The following is a 17459-nucleotide window of genomic DNA, read 5'->3' as shown; positions in this document are numbered from 1 at the left end:
TTTTAATATGATTGAGAGGTGCTGTGGAAGTAATGAGTGGGTCCAGTGCGAAATAATAGATGTATAGAAGAGTTAAATTGTATGTAGTAATCTAAAAAGTGCATGATTATTTGCTGGGCAATGCAATCTTTATGTAACCACACAACACAGCATGCATGGATATTCTTAAATATTTAAAGAACATGTTACATATATGAGTGCATTATATAATAATCAACAATTCCCAGTTTGATTCTTTCTTTTCCACACAGGCAACCAAAATGAGTATTAAGTGAATTAAAATTTCCTAAGTCTGAAAGAAAAGCTGAAAGGGACTCCAAAAGCCATAATCAGATGGCCTATATATTAGTTTAGGAGAATAAACATACCAAATATTCGTTGAGTAATAATTAGATGAAATATTTCAGAAAAAAAAATTATCAATTTGAACATGGTTTCCAATATAAAGTCTTTTTTATTCCATGAATTCCTAGTTTTCGTCTTTCAAACATCTTTGTTTTTAGCACATAGTGGAGTGTTTATAAAAGATTCTCATACATTTAAGTTATCATTATGATAAAAAATTTCAGTAAAATTTGGATTAATGTAAAAGGTAAAGTTACAATATAATTGAAATAATATTTATAAGAATGTTTCATTAAACATGGACAAGTAGTCTATGTTATAGGTTTATTGGACTATAGGTCCAATAATTACCTTAATTGTGGTGAATTGTAATCATTATTAACTAAGTTATTTAATGTAAAAATGTCTTTGATAATATGTACTGATAAACAATACCATGTTAGCGTGTTTATGAAAAAAATAAATTTAACTTTTTATTTAAGAAATATAGTATTCAATATTCCGCCACAAATATTTGTCATCTAATATTAAAAATGGAGTAGTCGGTATTCGGTTAATAAATTTTATATGCTACTAGGTTTTTTTTATTGTTGGGCTCATTTTCTTTTTTTTCTAACTTTCAAAAGGTACGTTCGTCAGAATAAAGTATTGTCACAATGACTGAGAAAACAGAATGCACCTATAAAGGACAAGAACACGAACGAAAATCATACATAAAGTAATTAATTAACATGCATTTGTATCAAATGAAAGAAAGATTAGATCTGATGGTTGTCAAACTTCGTTTGAGAAGAGAAAAGAGTCTCGCGCGCTAAGATAAAGTGAACGAATTTTCAATCTCCCGCTCAAATTTTTATTGAATTCACTAACCTTTTGACTTCTAACGCTGAGACGTTCGACATTTTATATCATTTTAAGTTGAATTACAACTTTAAACGACGTTTAATAATTGCATTTATTTACAAAAATGTCACCAATCATTTTTAACCTTGGTTATTCAGTGGTTAGAGGTTGAACGCGTGACGTTATTTTTGTACTAGTGATTTAACAACTTTTAAATAAAACACCTTATATAAATAGACATTTAATTAAGAAAGAAATCATAATAAAAAGTGATTATTTCAAATTTCAAAGTTCAAATAACTTGATATATCATTCCACTGCATTCAATTTAATCAAAAGCAATCTACTACCAATTTAACACAGTACTTTTCCAAATTACTCAAGTAAAAGTTATTATTGCATACATTTAGTTAAGAATAAAATCCAAGACAAAATGATTATGTATGTTATTAAATTACTGTACGCAACATTTCATATTAGGGAGAATGTTGTTAAATTATTGTACGCAATTTAATGTAGTTTTGCTAAAAATAGTTAGGAATAAGTTGGTATAAATTTACTGATAGAATAAGTGTGGAAAATTTATTAAAAAATGATTGTGAAAAAAATTACTACAAATATTCACTACAAAAAAATAATTATTTTCGACGACCAAAATCCGTCGAAAACATCAAAAATTCGTTAGTAATGTCATTTTTCCGACGGTTTACCGACGGAGTTTGGTCCGTCGATAATAACGTTGTCGGTAATTTTTATCGACGGATTATTATGGTCGTCGGTAATTTCGTCGGTAAATATCTCGATCTGGTTCATCTTCTTCCTCTTTCCCCTTCTTCGGTTTTCTCAGATTTTAATTTTTTCTTTTATCAAACTTTCTTCATTCCTAAATCAAAATAACAATCCAATTCATTCCAAAACCAAAATCAAAGGCTCTACTTAGGTTCTTCAATTGTTTTAGAAACTCTAAAATTGGGAAAAATCCCCAATTAGTTTTTTAGCATCCCGACGGCAGCACTACTCTGCATGGTTCTCCGATGACAGTGGTGGCGTTCTCCCATGGCAACGGTGGCGCTCCCCAACGATAGCAGTGGCGCTCTCCAACGGCAGCGGTGTCGCTCTCCAACGACAGCGGTGGCAGTCTCCAACGGCAGCGATGGCACTTCGCGTGGTTCTCCCACGGTAGCGGTGGCGTTCTCCCATAACAGCGGTGGCTCTCTCCAACAGCAACGGTGGCACTCTCCAACGACAATGGTGGTAGTGTGGGAAGATGGTTGCACGAGAGAGAAAAATTGTTGTAGAGAAGGTGAGAAATGGTCTTGAGATGAGAGGAAAGAAAAAATGACGAAAGTGTTTTGTGAGATAGAAAAGTAGTCTTCTTCGCGCAGAGAGAGAAAAAATGGTCGGGAGTTTTGCCGCTCTTTTTACCGACGGATAACTTGTGCGTCAGTAATTACCAAAGATTTTACCGACGAATTTTGTCCGTCGATAATTACCAAAAAATAAATATCCATTGATAATTATATTTTTTACATCCATCAATAAAATTCGTCGGTAATGCATCATTTACTAACGAAAACGTCGATGAAACTCCGTCGATAATTCCATGTATTTATGTAATGATTGAAAAAGTTGTCTAAGGACACAAAGCTCCTAAATCTACCTACAATATATTATTATCAATATTTTGAAGTAAAATATTAAATTAATAAAAATTATTATAGCTTTACTTTTTAAAATATAAAAAGCTTATTTGTCATTTTAATATTTTTTTACATTAATATTTTTAACGAAATTATATCAATTATGATTGTCTAGGCATAGAGAAAGAATTATGATTTTGCCAGTTAAAATAGCAGTAGGTGACGGGTGCAATAAAATATTTTAGTTACTATTACAATAAATTACAATTTTATATATTTGTGCACGATGTAACAATCTAATTATAACATATAATCACTGTAAAAAGGTTATTAAGTAATTAAATCAACCACATAGGTGTAGATAGATAATTAATTATATAATGTATACTTTTTAATATGAAAACATTGCTGAACAGTACGTTAAAAGAAGTGATAAATTAGTACATAACACTTTAATCCTATTTATATTATATAACAACTAAACATGTCTTGTCCTCTCCCATCTATGCATTATCCTATGATCTAGTAGAAAAGTAAAATCATAACAAGTGGATAAAATAGAGTAATTTAAAATCATGCTATTAATTTTAATTATTAAATTTTAAAATAAATCTTACATTCACAACACATTCAATAATCTAAAGTCTAAAGAGCATCACAAAAGCAATGGATCATGACCCTTAGACCATAACCCTTTACTACACTAACATACATAACATGAGTGACTATTATATTGAGTAGATTATGAGAATGTGCATTTATCATATTCATCACTATTTTTCAAGGCTTATAGTTCTATGATGATAAGCGCATGTCCTCTATCAAGGAGTATGAGAGAGTAAATCTCATATATATAACATCTAATTCTGTTACAAAATCTACGTATAAGAACCTCCTTCAACTCTCATAATTAACTATATTTCTATATTTGAGTTAATATTAGTAGAGTCAAGATAGTTTTATTTTTGCTCTTCTATTCAATACATTCAACTCATCATACATAGTAGTATCCTCAAACTAGGCATCATTACCCTATCATATCACATCATTCGTATCAAATGACACTAAAAGTTCAAGTAGATATAACTTTCGCAAAATACATGCATTCTCTTTTTTTCACATATAAATCATACATTATTAATTTATTATCACACATAAAACTATAATATGAAGTTTCGTCTATCAAATAAGATAACGCCCAATAGACATCCCTTAGCGCCCAAAACCCTAAGCCCTTGGAATCCTTGGAGTTTAAATCCTAGCTAGTGCCTAATGTCAGATCTTTTTAAGCTCATTGTGAAGTAAGTGCCTTGTACCACTGAAACTCATTTTCAAATGAGCGCCCAATGACTTTGGGTGGAGCTCGATGCTACCATCAATTGAGCTCACTGACTTTTAGTCGTAAAATGACACCAAATAATTTTGTAAAATCGTTATACCAGAATGCATATTCTTGATTTTTCTATATTAGGTTATCCAATATGCCTATCTAGATTATTTCATCTTTTCTTTAACTCAAAATATCATGGTATAATTCAAACTAGGCCTTAGATAAAACAAATCATATAATATTGTTATAACTATACCAATATCACATATCCAACTCAAACATATCTTACCAACTAGTTCAACATCTAATAAAACAAATTACCATTTCAGTTCAACATACTAAATTTTAAAATTTCACAAAAATTCACTAGTTCACTTTCCTTCTACAATATAAATATTAAAGTGGACTTGGATATTGAAAGAGATGAAAAATGAGATCAAATTCTTAAAGACAAAAAAAAATCTAAAAATAATATTTTTAAAAAAATGTTTTTATATGTAAAACTCTTCTTAATAAAATTCCATTCATAACTTAACCTTTTAATAATAAAATATTCGAATATAAGTTTTCAAAACCATTCGCTCTTATCTATTTTTCTATAGACATATATATCACATTACTTATTTTTATATGACTTTTTCTTTCACTCTCTTCGTTTTTATTTCTTTCCTTTCTCTTTAACTATTTCCCATCCTTAAACACAGTTACTTCAATGAAGAATTATTAAAATCAACAAGGAAATAACACTTACATCAAATCAACCCTTCGTACATTGAACTATACAATGCATTCCATAGGATTAGATACCAAATCCACAAAGGATAAGGTCTCCCCGTTACGTCAATTCAAATCCTGTTACATTCCACTAAGCATTCCGTTGGATTTGACTCTTAAACCACTGAGAATAATTACACGCCATCTAATCTTCCATTAATCCATGTTTAGGATCGTAACTACCTTTTAAACAGTGACTTTCACAACAATTTCTACTGCTTTTACACGTAAACAACCTCGTTTTTATTTCAAGCGTTGTTGTAAAATTTCTGTCTGTCTTTATTATTTCAAAATAGTAGAGGTTCAACGGTTCAATAATTCATAAAATTGATTGTTTAAAAATATAATAATTATTTCTTAGAAAAATTATTTTACGTAACAACCACCTAATGGCAATGTTGTTCAGAAGTTTGGATTTATCTACTTGTAAACTGTGTTTTCTCAAATTTACGACAAAAATTCACCACGTACGGAAATTTAAATAAAGGAAAGAAACTTCTAATATAATTCAAATTCTAATATAATGAAAATGAATTCAAAACCGAACCCACATTTAAATGTTTTTAAGGAATATTTTTTAATTTTATTTTACACTTGTTGTTAACTTACACTTGTTTATTTTCTTAAAAATAAATCAGTTATAATTATAAATTTCTTTTATGATAGACTTGAGCGGTAGTTTGCCAATACAGTTGTTTGTTTATCAAGTCTGTTGACACATATGTACTTTTTAAAAAAAAAAATCATAAATAAGCTATAGTTATATTTTACTAATATATATTTAACATTTAATTTGCTATAAAATAAATAAATGTAAAATTAGTGAATCTATAATAATATATATCTGTCTTTATATGTGTGTCCATATTTATTATAAGTCATGGTTTTTTAAATTTATTGGTTGGAATCACTTCAAATATCTTGAAATAGTTGTTGTAAAAGTTTTAGTGTAAAAAATAAGTTATTATGATTGATTTTGAACTTAATCAAGTTTGATGGTTTGATTTGATTAACTTATTAGTTCAAAATACATTTTAAATGTTCCGAAATGATACTATAAAAGTTTTAGTACAAGAAACGACGGCTTCCTCTAATGAAAGAAAATTACTTATATTGCGGAAAACATTAAATTACAATATGAAGATGATTTAAAAACATAATAATAATTAAAAAATAATAAAAGAAAGAATAGAATTTACAAGAAAGAATCTTTAAGGGAAAAGTTTATGGTACTAAAAAACAAATAACAATTTAAAAGATAAAACAAGAGAAAGCGAGAAAGGTTTGAGATGGAAAGATTGATTGGTGTATTTTACTTTGGACTCATCTGAGGTCTCTTATGGGGTTTTAGAGTATCTATTAGTTTACATCTTTTTAAGGCAACTTTTTATTTACTCTTTCATTTATTTTAGTATATTATTTACTACAGTTATTTCATCCATACCATTTTTACTTTTACATGTGATCTTCATTAATTATGGAAATTTCTCCCAATTAATTTATAAAGTATTCAAACCTCCATTTATCAGCAGGGTTGTGCAGTTCTTCATTTTCTTCATCGAAATTCAAACAGGACAAGGTTCCCACAAGGGATTTTCTTATTTCTGTCTCAAGTTTTTTTTTCTTCTTCTACGATTTGATTATTTTCGAACACCTTCTTCCAAGGGGATTTAGGAACACATAACTTGTGTTTATAATTAAAAAAAAAAAATTGGTTGAAATTTTTTCTATCAAAATATTTTTACTTTCATTTACATTTATGTTTTATTTATTCATGACTCTTCTCATTGACTTAATTTATAAAACATTTATCAATTATAATAAAATTGATTATTCATTTTTGGTAACCGTCACAGGAGGATAACATTAATAGAAATTCTCTTAAAGATTTAGACAATGGTATTCTATAAAGATAAACGTTAATACAAGTTTAAGCGAGTTTGAATTTTATATTAAATAAAAATAAAAAATTAAATAATATAAAAGATAACATTCATAAATTTATTATCTTAACATTTTATGTTTAAAATAATATCAATTACTTTATAAATTATATTTACGCATTAGTATTGTATTTCTTTCATAAATTTCTTTCCAAAACTCTATATAATTTATTTGTTTTTTTTTGAAAACTAAAGAATTTGTAACATAGAATCTTATGACAAATTGTTGTAAAAAATGCTGACATAATCACGAACAAAATTTTCTGAGGCGTGTAGAGTCACTTTCGTTAAGGACTTATCCGCGGTGTATTGCGCAACTCCCCTAGGATACAACAGGAACTTCTCAGAATTTCTGAGGATCTCAGAACTAACAAGGAACTCTAAACAGAGTATAAGAATAAACCCAGAATAATTTTAGAAGAGGAAAAGAATAAAAGAAAAGGAGAAAGGACTGACTTGGGATATATTTGGAATGAGGGGAAAAACTCTCTATTTATAGAGGTAGGAAAGAATAAAATCAATAAAAGATAATAAAAGCCATTAAATATTTTACCGTTGGGGCACTTAATAAAATGAATTTAAACGTTATTGGCAATTAAAGTTTTGACCGTTGCAATCCAACGTTTTCTTTTGCAATAATCTAACATTATTACAACAATCCCCCACTTATTGCAAAAGAAAAAAGATAAGAAACTTTTATTCTGGGTCTCATAGTATGTAATGCATCAGACCTGGTATAGCAAGCTATATGAACCAGTCTTAGATTGAAATACTTAACACACAGTGTAGTTGGTATAGCAAGCTATATGAACCAAAGACACTTGACGTGTGTTAGAGGTTTATCAATCACAATACACCCCCACAATCCTTGTTGTTATCGCTGTGTTGCGCTAACTAGGCCATGCGCGTGCCCGGTATTCATGAGTGCTCTAGAGATCATGCCAAGATCTCATGCAAGCGGCCCCACTCGACACTCATATAGGTGATTTCATCAAGTGTATGCTGCAAATCATACACCACCCATAAGGATATGAAAATCATGAAAAACTTTGTTTAAGCTAAAATTCTTTCACCACATAGAATTTTAACGACAAAGTTTAACCTCTCATAATGCAGTCTCTAGCACTTTCACATACACACCATAGGAAGGGACATAATTGATTAAAATCAATTTAGTGCTATCAGAACTAACAAGTGACTTGTTTTTACCCATATGAACCTTATTCATGGGATCTCCAATCACAAAGTTGGGTTATCATCACTTGTTTGTTTGCAAATGGCTTAAGTCTCATTCCCCTCGATGTTTCTAATATCATTTGTCTTTCTAGGGGTTTTGTCAGAGGATCTGTTAGATTCCGTTCTGACTTCACATAGTCAATGGAAATAGTTCCACTCTTTAGCAGCTGCTTCACCAAATTGTGTCTCAATTGAATATGTTTATTATTTCCATTGTAATTTTTGTTTTTAGCTATATCTATTGCCGATTGGCAATCACAATGTATTGACACAGATGGAGTTGTTTTCATTCCTAGTGGAATGTTTGCTAAGAAGTTTTTCAACCACTCAGCCTCACTATCAGCCATCTCAAGAGTGACAAACTCAGATTCCATTGTTGATCTTGTAATAATTGTTTGTCTGGCTGATCTCCATGTAATCGTACCACCTCCAAGTGTGAATACATAACCACTAGTGGATTTTGTCTCATCTGAATCAGAGATCCAGTTAGCATCACTGTACCCTTCTAGTATAGCGGGAAATCCACTATATTCAATGGCACAATCCATTGAACCTCTTAAGTATCTCATAAGCCTAGCAAGTGCATCCCAATGTTCCTGATTTGGACATTGAGTGTACCTACTTAGTCTACCTACTGCATAAGCAATATCAGGTCTAGAAAAGCTCATCAAGTGTAGTAAGCTCCCAATTATTTGGGCATACTGAGGCTGAGATAATAATTCTCCTCTATTTTTCATTAATTTAGAATTAGCATCATAAGGGGTACTCACTGGTGAGGTCATAAAACCTAAACTTCTTAAGAAGTTTCTCAACATGTTGTTCTTGTGATAGTAATATACTATCTCTCATCCTTATTATTCTAATACCTAAAATCACATTGGCTTCACTTATGTCTTTCATGTCAAAGTTTGATCCTAGAAACAATTTAGTTCTAGCAACAATCTCATTACGTGTACCAAAATTTAGCACGTCATCCACATACAAACAATGACACAATTACCATTTTCAAATTTAGAATACTAAGTGAAAAGTCAAAATTTATTTTTTTCGAGTAATTAAGTAAAATTACCTACACCCCCATAATTTTAAAATATTTAAGATTGATAAACGAGAAAATACCTGGTTGTGTTTTTCTCTTTGTAGGTAAAATATATGAAAATTTACTCAAGTACCTCATCTTCTTCGTCCTCATCCGCAGTCCTTACAAATTCGATCAAAAGCCATCGTTGTTGCAAGCACCTTGGCAGCCTCTCGAAGTTATGGGTTTCCCAAATACCGTCTGAGTTCTGAAAACAGAGTTTTGATCCTCTGGGATTGAGTTGTTGATGTCAGCCATAAGTCCTTAAGATTGTTGTAAAAAATGCTGACATAATCACGAACAAAATTTCCTGAGGCGTGTAGAGTCACTATCGTTAAGGACTTATCCGCGGTGTATTGCGCAAGTTCCCAAGATACAACCGGAACTTCTCAGAATTTCTGAGGATCTCAGAACTAGCAAGGAACCCTAAACAGAGTATAAGAATAAACCCAGAATAATTTTAGAAGAGGAAAAGAATAAAAGAAAAGGAGAAAGGATTGACTTAGGATATATTTGGAATGAGGGAAAAACTCTGTATTTATAGAGGTAGGAAAGAATAAAATCAATAAAAGATAATAAAAGTCATTAAATATTTTACCGTTGGAACACTTAATAAAATGAATTTAAACGTTATTGACAATTAAAATTTTGACGGTTGCAATCTAACGTTTTCTTTTGCAATAATCTAACATTATTACAACACAAATTTGATCTTTAGCTATGATTCATAGCCTAACATTTTATGAACTTAAGTTTTACAGAAAAAGTCTTAAATTAAATTATTTTGATCACGATTTATACCCTTAATAAAAACATTAAGTTTATATTGAAGATTTTTAATTGATAACTAAGATGATAAATGAGTGATAGTAACGGCTAGTTCTTGTGGAGACACGTTTGATGGTGACTGACTTTGACAGTGGATGTTTTTTTTATCGAATACTTTTTTTATATAAATCCAAAAGTATTCTGATTTCACGACCTAGTTACTAGCTCAATCCAGAGGGTTCTCCCCCAAAAAGAAAAGGAAAATGATCTTTTCGTATCTGAATAATAATTCGAAAACACGCTTTTGAGAGCAATATAATTACTAGAACAAATCAACTTTTCAATCACAAAAAGAAAATATAAAGATAAAATAGTAAAAGTTAAGTGATTTTATAATTTTACAGGAGTGTCAAAATATCATGGTTGTTTAAAAAAGTAAACAAGCTAACTAAATAGAATAAAACATCATTTTAAATAGTAAAGTAGAAGTGGTTGTAAGGTATTCTCAGCATGGAAAGGCCTTGAAGAAGGAAACCTTTGGATAATGTTGTTGGCTAGGATATGAAAGAAAAAAGTATAAAATAAAATAATTATTTATCGTGAAGTCTCACTTCTAGATTTGTTTTTGCTTAATTTTAAAGAAATATTAGTTGTTTGAATTGAAGTATATATTTTTATAATTCAACACTAATCCGAATTGCTTTCTTATTTGTTTATTTTATTATTGGTGATTTGCTGAAAATAACTTTTTGTTAGACTAGATGAAAAAGTAATTTTTTGTTTAAAATATTATTTTTACTTTTTATAGCCTGAGGTTTCTTTAATATATATATATATATATATATATATATATATATATATATATATATATATATATATATATATTAGTCCATCTCAAAAACACTATAAACATTAATGGACAATATTTGATAATAATTATAATCATACTTTTAAACACCAAGAAAAAGGCTTAACATAATTAAAAAGTAAGGTATCCGTTTTTTCTTATTTATGTCTACAAGTTTAATATTTTCCTCTTTAAATCATTGTTAACTAAGATAGTTTTTAAAAAATAACAAACACTAATCAACGTATAAAATCGCGCTACCGAGAACGCTAACACGTCAATGACAAATCCAAGACTCTAAGTTAATTAATAAAAAAGCAATTAAAAAATTAATAACAAATCTTTTCATGATAAGAAAAATAAAATATAAAATCAAATAAAACATCAAAATAAATAAATCATAAAATGTAATGTACTAAAAAGGGAATAAAACACAAGCAAGGATGCTAACCAACTTAAAAATTAAAGACAAAGAGAACAAATTACAAAAATAGAGAAAGAAAATATAACAACACTAAATGCATAATTAATTATTTCAAAAGTCGTGTATTTGGACCCCTCATTTCTTAACATTCGAAATTTATTTAATTTAGCTGGCAAGAGTGCTCCATTGTATTAATATTGAAAGAAAAAGACGTACGTAATTGACGGGATAACAGAAATATAATATTATTTAATTGTTGCTAGTGTTATTGACAATATTTTCTAAAATTAAGATAATTTTATCATGCAATTAAAGACATAACTCTGTAATTTCTATCAAACTATGGCATGATTCTGAATTAAAAAAATTATATATATTTAATATTTTTCAAAATTATATTATGTTTATAAAAACACCGAACACGTGCTTCTTCACATGCGTTTATCCTAATAAATATATAATAAAAATAATTGAGTCGCAACATAACTTTTTATTTCCACACGAATGTTTGTTCCAAGTCGTTATCAATATTAAAAAATTATTCATTTATTCTCTTATTCCATTTTTTTTACCCTATTAACCATTACTCAGTCAACCTATTTTAATAAAAAAAAACTTTTCCTGAAATGATCATCAATAAAATAAAATTACATATTTTATAATTTACATTCAAAATTTATTTTATTGATAAGACACAATGTGAAACAGTTGATCCGTGCCAACACTTTCTGTCATTTTTCTCATATCAATGTATATATATGAACTTCTTTTTCCAATATAGAATGAATATTTCACTCTTCTATGGAACACTATAGATAAATAAAGGTGCTTAATTTACTAAAAAAGAAAGCAAAATAAAAGAGGGTATATATTTTCCACTGCGTGATGTTCTCCTGTTGTTTATTCTGGTATAGCCTGTGAGAAACTCTAGCAAAAAAAACAGCAGATCTAATTAATGCAGATGGTGCATTCTGCTAAAGGTGAGATGTTGAAGCAGGTTTTGGAGTGATCACTCGGCCCATAGAGATAATTACATTGCAAATAGAAAAGAAGAAAAGAAATAGACCCCATTAATCCGTTTAATATAATTAAAGACGCACCAAAGTATGGACAGGGATGGTGATTAAGGAGCTGGCACATAGATAGGGTAACCCAATTGAATATACTATTCGACAAAAGGAGAATCTAAAGTGGACAACATCGTTGAAGGGTGAGCCCAAGGTTGTGATGAGATGATGAAGGAGAGAACAAGTTGGAAGGAGTGAAGACGGTAAGTGGGGGTGTACATGAAATGAATCAAATCAAGCAAAGCAATGAAGTTAGAAATCGAAACCCTAACACCCCTTTCTTTGAGTGTTGAGATAATAATAATAAGGGTAAAGGTGAGTGATGACGAGTTCAGGCAGAAGCTGTCAATTCCGGCCCCAACTCCAAAAGGCTTAATGAGGACGCAAACGCAGCACATAGATATATACATGCTCCAATCCTAAACGCCACACCAATCCTCTAAAAGGGTATGTTTCGTTTTCCAAATCTCAGCTATTATTCTGTTTCCTTCTATGGAAGGAGGACCCGGTCAGAGAGGTTTTAAGTTTTCGGTTCATTTGGTACCTAGGATTATGATGGATAACTGTTCTTTCTCTCTCTTTCTCTCTCACTGACAGATCTTAAACACCAACCAATCTCTTCCCTCATTTATTACTTATAAGCGCCCCCACAACACAAACTACCTTAATTCCCTTGTGCTGCTTCTTCCACTCTATCTATATATATATACCTTCAACCCTCTTCCCTCTCACAATCTATCTCTCTTCTTTCCCTTAACCATCGCCCATACCCTCTTCCCTCCTTCTTCTCATTTACTCTCACCTTCTTCCTTTTTCTTTTTTTTCTTCTTTTTTTTCTTTCCCTTTCACCATATGTCTTTGCTGTCCATAAATACATAGTACTTTGCTGATACATAGGGACTTCTTAGTGCTGAATCACTGCCAAGTGATTGGTCTTTTTTATTTGATGTTCTAGGTATAGAGAAGGACGGGGTTGAGCCTATTTTCCTTTTATTTTTCTTTTTCATTTCTCTGTGGTTTCGTTGGATTGGATTTAGATGTGTAGGACTAGGGTTAGGGCTGCTTCTACCTTTTGCTTTTGTTTCTTCCTTTTCCTTCTGTTTTGCATGGGTGCTACTAACTACTACACTAATGATGGTAATCACAAAGTTGAAGAAAACAGTCGCTGATTGCTGATGGAGCATCATCAAGATTCACAAGCTTCAAGGGGTTTTGTTTGGGGTGGTCCCTGATTGCTCCCAAATAAACTTACCCTTTGATATGGGAATCTTGATGATGCTGCAGCAGCCATAAACGACTAAAACTACCAGGTTATTCTGAAGGATTTTTCATTCACTCACATTGATACTATACCAGCTCAGATATAAAGAGGTGAAGCCAACAGCTGTTTCACTAGTTATACAGTAAATTGGATTATCAATGAATGATGACTATCTAATGAAATCCCTTTCAAATTGCTTCCATTCTCTATTTTAATTGGGTTACAGATGCTCAATTAACTTGAACATGAAATTGTAAAATAAGTTAAATATTGCAGCAGAACCATTTTTTGAGATATAATAATGATGAAGATAATAAAGCCAATGGCCCGTGTCCCATCTGGTAAGTGGTAATGTACTATAATCCCTGATCTTGAGCCATTTTGAGGTTTAATTTACAGTAATGATGAAGTTGGGGTCCTTTCACTACCCTTCTGGCATGTGTACTGCAAAACAACTTCCTGTAAAGCTAAGCAGGTATGTCTGTACCATGATGGAACTCTGTGTACTATCACGAATCATTGAATGCTTTTACTTCATGGATATTTGGGGTAACATTATTTCCCTCTCCTCCTTTCCTGTTCCCTTGTTATCTATATTTCAATCTTCAATTTTTTCTTGAGTGAAGAAAATCTCTTTCTGGCTAGTGGTTAATGGCTAATGGCTAATGGCTAATGGCTAATGGCTATCATATCAGATTGGCTAATGGCCATCATATCAGAAGGGGCATGATTAGTTTTTAACTTTTTGTGTGATGTATTTATGTTTGTGTTGCATTGTCAGTGATTTTGATCCTTGTGTGCTGGAAAATCTAGATTAGTTGTACCTCAGAATACATGAAATTGTTTGCTTAACTAGATATATGGCACATGTGCTACTTTCCTATCTATAAATAGTATGTACTTCAGTTCCAGTTCATACTTTCCATTTGGTCCTTTTTTTTCATGAAGGGGAAATGCTTTAGGGTTTGTTTCGATGACAAGAGGGGAGAAGAGGAAAATTAATTTGGTTTATGAAGAAGAGAATCGTAATTAGTTTGGAAAAAGAAAATGAAATCCATTATACTATTCCTTTTACCTTTTTTTCTTTAGGTTTTATCTAATCAATTAAATTACATATCTTTTAAAATATTTTTTCTCTACTTTTCAAATACTTTTATTTTACTAAATAATCATATTTTCATTTTTATTTATTTATTTATTTATTTATTTATTTTTGTCAACTTATTTACACATTTTTGTATTTATTTTCTCGAAACCAAACGTCCTTGATTTCGTTTTTCTTCTATAAGAACTTCACACATTTGTGTTCCAGGGAATTAAAGCATTGGCTTGACTTGTGGAAATTATTGTTGTAAGGTTTAACAACTACCACTATTCTTTTGGTTAAAACTTACATTTAAGTATATTAAACACTTAATTAAATGCAAGGTTATAAATGATGATAAAACTTATTCAAACAATTGTAATAATAATAATAATAAAAGTAGTAAGTAATATCCATTAATATAAATCATGTAAAAACTGTTTTAAACGTCCTCTAGTTTATACCTATCTTCATTTTTTTTTTCGTATTTTAATTTGATTTTTACGCTATTTTGGAGATGAGTTGAAACGGGAACCTGAGAATTGGAAGCAAAAACCATTTTATTATAATGCAAAACTAGAATTCCAGTGAGATCTTTTAAGAGGAAGATTAGTAGTTCAGGTTCAATTGATTATATTAGATTTACTATATTTATATTACCATTTTCATATATAAATATGTCAAAGATGATTGTAAGTAAACACTTAGGTGATTTGGAAAGTAATAATGGGTAAAATGAAAGAATATGAGCTATAAGATTGAATATATAATTAAGTAAATATTTCATAACAGAAATGAAGTAAAATTTCCTTTCATTGTGTGGACGAATGTAATAAAATAATAAGAAAAATAGAAGATAATTAGTTATTTTGTATTCATATCTTTCAAATTGAAAGTAAAAACAGTGGATATAGATGGAAAAGTGTTCTACTTTCGTCTTTGGAACTATGAGTAAGATAGTTATTATTTCATTCAAAAGTCTTTCAATCAATTCTAACACATTGTGAGGAGCAAACTTAACATCATATTTAAGATAAAAAGTTGAATGAAGTTTTTCATTAACATTCTTATCATCCAAATGTTTTTCATTAATATGAATGATGACATGAGAATATTCTTTTCAATAATTCCAAATATGTGCAGTAAACTTTTGATTATACATTTCGAAGTCATCATGACACTTAAATTATGTCGAAAACTTGATATTAAAAGTAGAATTATCTATATGATTTATCCACATGCATGTCGTATTTTCTAGGAGCACTATTCAAGAATTTTGGTTTACGAGGAGAGATTGTCCCGGAATTTCTTCGAAAGCAACAATTCATTAACATGTTACAAAATTGTGACCATGTTTTGAAATTCTAAATGAGTTGAAACAAAAAATTACTCAGACTCATGAAAGAAATTTCAGCTATACTCCATTAATGTATACGTGCGAGTTTCATTCAATGAAATTGTTCACAGTATATCTTTCTTTTTGTTACTGCAAATATGAATATCACCATTTTCGGATCACTGATCTTCTTTCCAAAATGGTATCGCCAATTTTTATTTATTTTGGATCTAGGATGCAAATTTATCAATTAGATCCAGAATTGAAATGCACATGATATGGAAAATTGTTCATAAGCACTGTTTAACCTTCTATGGTGTCTGTGAAAACACTCATGTTCCTGAGCTTAGTACGATTTTCTTACAGAAAAGAGAACACAGAAGTCACCTTCCATGTAAATATGATTGTGTTCCTAACAATTCAAAAGTTGAAAACTTTTCACGCAAAACTCTGCCTTCCAAGACTAGTACATATTTCATAGATGTGAGGGTTGCTAAATAATAAGCATTTAATTATAATACTCTTTAATGTTTAATTTGGACTATTATTGTAAATCAATTATGAATATTCATTTACTTCTTGTTTCGAATTGCATGCATGGCACCTCTTACTGTGTACAAATTGTAAAACATATATACTCGTTCAAAACTGGGTGCCATTTCTGACACAGTCTAATTATATCTTTATTTCTAGATAGTTTTAAAATGTTTTACTCACTTATCATAAATGAGAAAATAGTAGTTGAGATATACTACAAATAATATTGATATAAAAATAAATATTAATTATTTTTCTAATTTTATGTACCATATTGTGAGATCATAGAAAGAAGGACACTAACACGTTGTAACCTTATTAAAAGAGAAAGATGCTGCTCTCCATTGTGTAACCATCTCATAATTAGATAATTTTAATTTTTTAATCAATAAAGAAATATTATATAATCATTAAACAAAATATGTTTTTTTACCAGGAATAACAAAAAATTAAATAAAAGAATAAAGCATTAGGGTGCTCCAATCCATATGCATAAGATAAAACACAAAGGAGATGTAAATATATAAGCATTAGAGCCTAGATTCCCAAATCCAAAAAACAATCTTACAAAAACAAGATCATCTTTACAGAACAAACCTTATATTGTGATGCAATTTAGGGTCTCTTCAAATCCAAAACAATGCAAAACACTACCCAAAATATACATTATTCCCCATGGAGTTTATATTAAGTTATTTTATAACATGTTGTAGTGGATTTGTCACTCAAAGATCATTGGTCAACAAACTGCCTTTCACCACTTTTCAGAAAATCTCAAGATAGTTTTGTACAGTATTTAACTTTTTGTTCAGAATATAGCACACCCAAAAGATGCAAATAGGATGTTGTTTCCTTTTCAATGTTCTAAAACAGAAGTCACTTTAATTTGCAAAAACCTAGATAACTTATCACATTTGCGGGCAGCAAGGGTTAACACAAGCAAGAT

This window comes from Vigna umbellata, chromosome 1, assembly GCF_029865625.1.
Source record: "Vigna umbellata cultivar VRB3 chromosome 1, Vumbellata_1.0, whole genome shotgun sequence".
Classification (NCBI taxonomy): domain Eukaryota; kingdom Viridiplantae; phylum Streptophyta; class Magnoliopsida; order Fabales; family Fabaceae; genus Vigna; species Vigna umbellata.
Note: the sequence above shows the minus strand (reverse complement) of the source record.